The sequence below is a fragment of the Limulus polyphemus genome, unplaced genomic scaffold (genome assembly GCF_000517525.1).
Source record: "Limulus polyphemus unplaced genomic scaffold, Limulus_polyphemus-2.1.2 Scaffold3619, whole genome shotgun sequence".
Lineage (NCBI taxonomy): Eukaryota > Metazoa > Arthropoda > Merostomata > Xiphosura > Limulidae > Limulus > Limulus polyphemus.
In genome coordinates, this window is record NW_013669229.1 from 93,717 (window position 1) to 100,218 (window position 6,502).

General features: G+C 33.8%; 1 long non-coding RNA gene across 1 annotated transcript; it reads left to right on the top strand.

Annotated features, from left to right (window-relative positions):
- Nucleotides 1–1,135: 1,135 nt before the first annotated feature.
- Nucleotides 1,136–5,621, top strand: LOC111088365. Its single transcript, XR_002612900.1, has 2 exons — nucleotides 1,136–1,685; nucleotides 5,199–5,621. It is a non-coding gene; the product is annotated as an uncharacterized LOC111088365 (long non-coding RNA).
- The last annotated feature ends 881 nt before the right edge of the window (nucleotides 5,622–6,502 follow it).

Consider the following 6,502-nt stretch of genomic DNA (forward strand, 5'->3'; position numbering starts at 1 on the left):
CATTGATCAAGGCTTCTAGTCTGGTGTTTAAGGACAAAATTAATCGTTATATTACAGACAATGCTTCAGGCGTAGTAGTTACCTGTCTTGTTACGTCTCGGTGTTCTGTCATATCTTTATTGTCATACCTTTTGACATATTTTAACGTCACGACAGCATTACTTTATAAAACAATAGAAAAAAACAACAACAACACAGCTGACACTTTTGAAATAGATATTGTATGAGAACTAACCCTAGTACTACATTAGAATATTTCAAAATCTAGCGTGATCTTTTCGTGTTCGTTTCGTTACAAACCACTGAACCGTTTGTATTAATTTTGTATAAACTCATCACAAACTTTATCACAATAAAGTACGTACACGCATGTTTAACAGATGAATAAAACAGTCAGTTTTTCAGAGTAAAATCGCTGTAGCGTGTTGCTAACACCTTCTCAGGCACGTCGAATCCTGTTTATCGGAAAATATTATTTTCAGTTTGACAGGAAATTTAACCCCCACCCCGTTATTGAACATATGGTTCAAAATTAGGACGTAGTTAATCCTGGATCCCACCTAAGACGGGGGTGAGAAGGAGTGTCAGTTGACCCCCCTCCAGAAGATAAAAACAACAACTAACAATAAAGTACCAGTTGTATGTTTATACTGTATGTGCTGTGAAACGACAGGACAATCCAATGTCAAGCAACACATTATTGTATTCTTAGTTTAGAAAAATGCAAGAAATTCCAGGGGTCACAAACCATCTGGACTTCCGTACGGAATCGTCTTCCGAAATTAAATCTCTTACCTAAGGCAGTAATACTATATGTATTGTACGTGTACGTATATACGTGTATGTATAAAAGCGTTTTGGTATTAGTATACATATTCTCTGCAATTATGGTTAGGTTAGAATTACTTTAAGTAGGGCACAACATTACACCCAATATATTTTCCAGCGGTATTAATCTTACAACTTTGCACTAATTATTGTCTGCACTTTACGTTATAAAAGTTATTCCTTCCACCTCCGAATTATTTGTTTCCCCCCTATCTGTGTAAATGGACTGCCCTAGTTGTCACGTGATACAAGAAAACACGGGCTCTAGCAACAGCGCTACTCATCGGTAGTGACGCTGATGAGAACGGATCATGGCTACCGCTTTTCTAAACTGGAATTTAGTAGGAATTTAGGAAGTGTTTCGTGCTGAGGGGAATGAATCAAATCTCTTGAGCATCTTGAAGTGACTCTAATTTTCGCTTTCAATTTTTTTTGGGGGGAGATTACTGATTTTACCCTTGTATGAACGTGCCTAAAACGTTTAATACTTCTTTCATGTTGTAGTAATTCTACTACTTGGAGTCGGACTGTCAATTTATGCAACCTTGTTTGTTTGTTTTTTAAATTAAAAAGAAGGGTTTCACGGATCTATACGTAGAGGAATGAATATCTTCATTCAGTGATTCGAAAGTATTCATGAACTACCGATAATTTGGTAGCAGTTGTTTCATGGCTGTTGTTAAAATACAAAGAAAACTAGTTTCCAGTAAAGACAACAACTTTGTTGAACAAGTGTGATCGTAAGGAGCTAACAGTAACAGACAAATAGGTGTCTAATTATGCTTTCTTCGACTTCGGCGGCTACCCTAACACTGACGTCGGCCTCCAAGGTCGGTCTTCGGCCTCTGAGCAACCTAGTAAGTTATCATTTTACCTTATCCTCCCGGTGAACTTTATTGGTTTGTGATGCTTTTCCAAGCAGTATATCCTTGAAGAAAGATTATTTGTTCAGATATAGCTGAAATAGATAAACTTATTTTGAAATATTTGTTGTTTATGATGCATGCCCCTATAAATTTTAGCTATTATTTAGTAACGAGTATAATGTGAATAATCCAACGACCTTAAAAATTCAGTATTCCACAGAAGAAAGGAAAAATATACATTGGAACGTAAAAGCTGAAGTATAATAAAAGTAATTCCAAATAGATGTAATTAAAAAAATCTCTCGATGAAAAAATTTTACTTTGGAATTCTGAGAATAAAACCTTTTTATTTATTTTTAGAATTGTTAAAATTTAATGTGGTGTGAAATACGTAACCATCCCTACAATATTTTCTGAACTAAATGTGACGAGGTGGCGCCACCTACCTATATGTCTACAGACGTAGGACTTCAGCATTCAAACATTTGTACTTATTTTTATTTCAATCGGTTAAGTATGGAAAGCATCATGATTCTTATTTCACCATTATTGATTTGTCCCTAAGCTGCGACTGTCGTTGTAGGAAATAAGTTCATTACTGCTCTTCAGAAACACGTGGCGGCGGGGCTGAGTTCGTGTTTGACGTCATTATAAGCAGAGAACAATTTGACGTTTTAGTGCAGAGTTAAAAGTTCGAAAGGAATGAAATTTAGCAGTTTTCATATTTTCGAGAAACGAGGTTACAGCTTTCTCGAGTAATTGCTTGTTTTATTAGCAGTTTTGTTTATTTTAATATTTTCGTCCAAAGCTACACAAATGGCTGTCTACGCTTAGCCGTCTTTAATTTTCGACAGATAAACTAATAGGGGGTGCCTAATCAACAAATAACCGTCGCGAACTGTTGGACCTCTCTTGTGTCACACAAATTGCGGAGTGCATTTTCTTGACGAATCCTTTGATTCACAACCCGAGCACGCTAACCACTCTGCTACACTTGTACAAACAACCGTGTAAAGTGATAAATTTATCTAAAACTACTTGCCTAAGAACTTATAAAAACGGGTTCTTTTTTCTGATTTTTACATACGTATTCAAGGCTTATAATACTTTATCACTATTTAAATAACATACGGTATTTCTTTATACTCGCTGATCAAAACACTTACCATCTAACTGTTTATTCCTTAATTAAAAGTAACAATTTTAATCAGTCTCTGTGTCAAACATCTTCGATTAAAACTTAATACAGTAAAAGGATTTATTAAGAGGTACTGCATTGCTCATACCGTTAGTAAAATCGAAGTAAAAGCAATACTTTTAAGCCTTAGTGATAAAGTTGTGGTTGTGTATTGATCTGCGGGAGCTTGTTTTTTTCTTCTTATCTTTTCTACTCCGACAATACAGAGCATTAATTTTCTAAAAATAATCCCTTCTAACACTTAGACTTTAATTAAAATATCGTGCTCGTTTATTTAAGTTAGTTGTGCAATTTTATTTCTTCCTTGCTTTTTAACCGTTTGGTTCTTTATTTTATGAATTAAATTATGACATTTTTTGTTTATTTGAAAACTGTTTCTTATTCTTTCTGGGCTTGTGTGTTAGTTTTTCACGTCATCTCTTTCCATCCAAACACACACTCCTGTGCTCGAAGTATTTCCTAATAAGGATGAAAATGTCGACAAACAGCACGTGCGTGTGATTAAGATACATTTATCTTAGACTTCAAAGTTCAATATCATGAAGCGTTTTGATCTTCATTTTTGGTATGGCTTAATGCACTTCTTTATATGCTTGGTATAAACTTTGGAAAGGCAGTCTTGGAAGTCCGTTATAGAGTTGGATCTCTTCTCCTGAGTATCCATGACTTCATCAGTATGAAGTGCTACTTCATGAACCCAAGCTGGCTTAATGATAGTTATTTTGAAAAAAAAAAAAATTAATACATGCTTAAGCAACTGTAAATTTCTCAATTTTTTGAGCAGGTATTTGGAACCCTGCTTTTAGTTAGTTCTGTATTTTGGTAAGCTTTATTTTAGGAACTAAATATTTTGCTCTACATTTTGTGTATGTATTCCATGAGAAATATTAAGAAAAGCCAAAAACTTCACGATGATAATGGAGATAATGTTGTCATCCTAACTTCAGGCATTGTTTGCTTTTTTGGGGGGATGGGGAGGTATGTAAATTTGTTCAGATTTATGGTATACATTGAGAAGCTCTGCTCTAAAAAAAAAGTTAAAAACCACTTGAAGGTTTCTCGAAGAGATGGATCTGATCGCACGTGATTTTGAAAACACAGCGAGTAAGAAGGTAATATAATGAAGGTCAATATAAGGAAAAAAATCATCCGTATAAACGTTCATAATTAATCCATGAATTTGTGGATACCGCTGCCAAGGTAAAAGAAAAAAATTGGTTAAATCCTAAACTGAAGACTAAAACAATACAAACGCAATTTAAACTTTAAAGAAGAGGGGGGTCTTATTAACTTTTGCTTTTAGCCAGTGCACTCAGCTTGATGGATGATTAATTAATCAAAAAGATTAATCAAGCTATGTAATAATGTCTCCCACTTTGATGTCATAATTGAACACGATCTAATCGATCCAGAGCAACAGCCGGAGAAATTGGCACGTGTGTAACATATTGATGTTTTCTTAACTAACATTATCTCTGTTATCCGAAGTAGTGTATATTTAATTCTTGGTTCAGTAATAATAAGTGTGTGTGTGTGGGTTTTTTTCTCCTCATAAACAGTTTCTAAAGTGAACATCAACTTTTTATTTACTTGTATGTTTTAGTATATTTTGAACAGTATTTTTAAACGCACTTTTGTCTCAATCTTCTCATCGTTTTTATGCATGTAAATTTCTTTCAAGCTTAATGCAAGAAATGCCAGTGAAGGTTTTACGCATAACATTTCTGTTGGTACAGTATATCCGGTTGAGTGAATAGAGATTATTGTGACAAACGAGAGATTGCTAAATGTATACCAAGGTCAGATATTTTAACTAGTTACAAACTTTCCCATTCACCAAAATTTAGTTCCGGTCACGTGAATCGTGGGATGACGTAGCTCTTGTCATTTGGTTACTAAACGAAAACAGATGTGAGCGTGTAGAAAACATATGATTCGTGTAGAAGTAACAGGAGCATCTGAAAGCATTGTAAAAATGTTCGCATATGTTTCTGCCCTTCCCCATCTTTATTGAATGTCTTCCCATCCACGGGTGTACGTACATATTTTCTTGAGTGGAAGTATTTTAGTAAAGGCAAGGAATTTTGGTGATTGCCACTTATTTTCAGATAAAAAAAAATAAACACCTTAACAAAAAGTAATTGTATAAATGATATTAATGCTTGAGAAAAAATCCATAATTTGAATATGTAGAATAATATATATACATAAAGGCAATAAATAAATAAAGGTAGCACGTGTGTCTAGTTCCACAGTCTATAAATACAATGTCTGTTTGTTTTTTTCTTCTTTTATTTCGATGTCAGTTTCGCAAAGAGCTGCTTCAAAATGACTACGTCACGTCGCCTCAAGTAGAAGGTGGTCCGTTCCCATGGTGAAATCGATAAGGATGATTGTCTCGTACAGAACTGGCTTTGCGCCCGCTCGTTGTTTTATATGTACTGCTAACATCGAGACCAATCTTGTGGCAGGTAGAAAAGCACATTTAAGTGTATAGCGGCCAAATAGATTAAAACTTGTCCTAATAATAGGTGTTAATAAATTTAAACCCGTGAAGTTTACTCCACAGTTAAACCCTATCCAGCTGTGAAACTTAGAAAATGAAGTGCACGTTATAAAACTGGCTTGCAATATCTCTCTCAGAATAGCCGAGATATTAATTTTGTAGCATGTAAACTAGAGCAGATTGATTTGGTTAAAATAGATCTTACTTTTGGAGAGTAATTTAGGTCTGGTTATCTAATAAGCATACCCCCATAATTGTGAAGTAGGAGTCACGTGACTCGGTACTAGAAACATTTTATTTAACCCCTCATCCATTTCGTGAACATTAATAATACCTTAAATGGTAAGTGATCGTATTAATACAGACTTTTTCACTCGCGTGCGACAGGATTTGAGTTCATCAAGATCATTAAAAATATTGAAAAGGATATTGTATGATAACTGTGTAATTTGAGATTAGATATTATCTTGATGGATTTTGAAAAGTAGGGTTAGTTTATCCTGTAGTTTAGTCTGGATTGCTGCAAATCAGACTATTTGAAATTAATTGTTTTTTCTTATTCTTCAGATGTTTCTGTATTGTTCAAATAAGTACTCTTTTTGTGATATTTAAAGTGACATACTTGGTCATTAGACGTGTTTAGAATTTACAGATAAATTATCTCTCACACACACACGAGGAAACCCGGTAGTACCACTCGTTTTCTTACTTTCTTTTAATAAATTTCACCGTCATATTTTATTTTACGTAAATTATGTATTTTACAAATTTGTTTTTTTTTTCCTTTGCTCTATTTTATTGATAATGGTTGTACCTTGTAAGTTTTAAGTTTATTAATTATGTAGTATTTTGTCATTGGATATGAATTAAAATATTTACATTGTTTTTGAGACTTTTCATGGCCGCTGAAGTGTGGTTTGACTACGAAACGCCAAATTTATTTAAGCTTGATATTTAAAATAACCTAAGAATAAACTCAGGTGTACAAATAAAACTTTTAAGGGATTTTCAGCAGATCATTATATCGTGTTAAACCGATCTTTTCTCTTACAAATATGACATTTAAGGTAGAGACTGCTTATATATATATATATATATATAGTC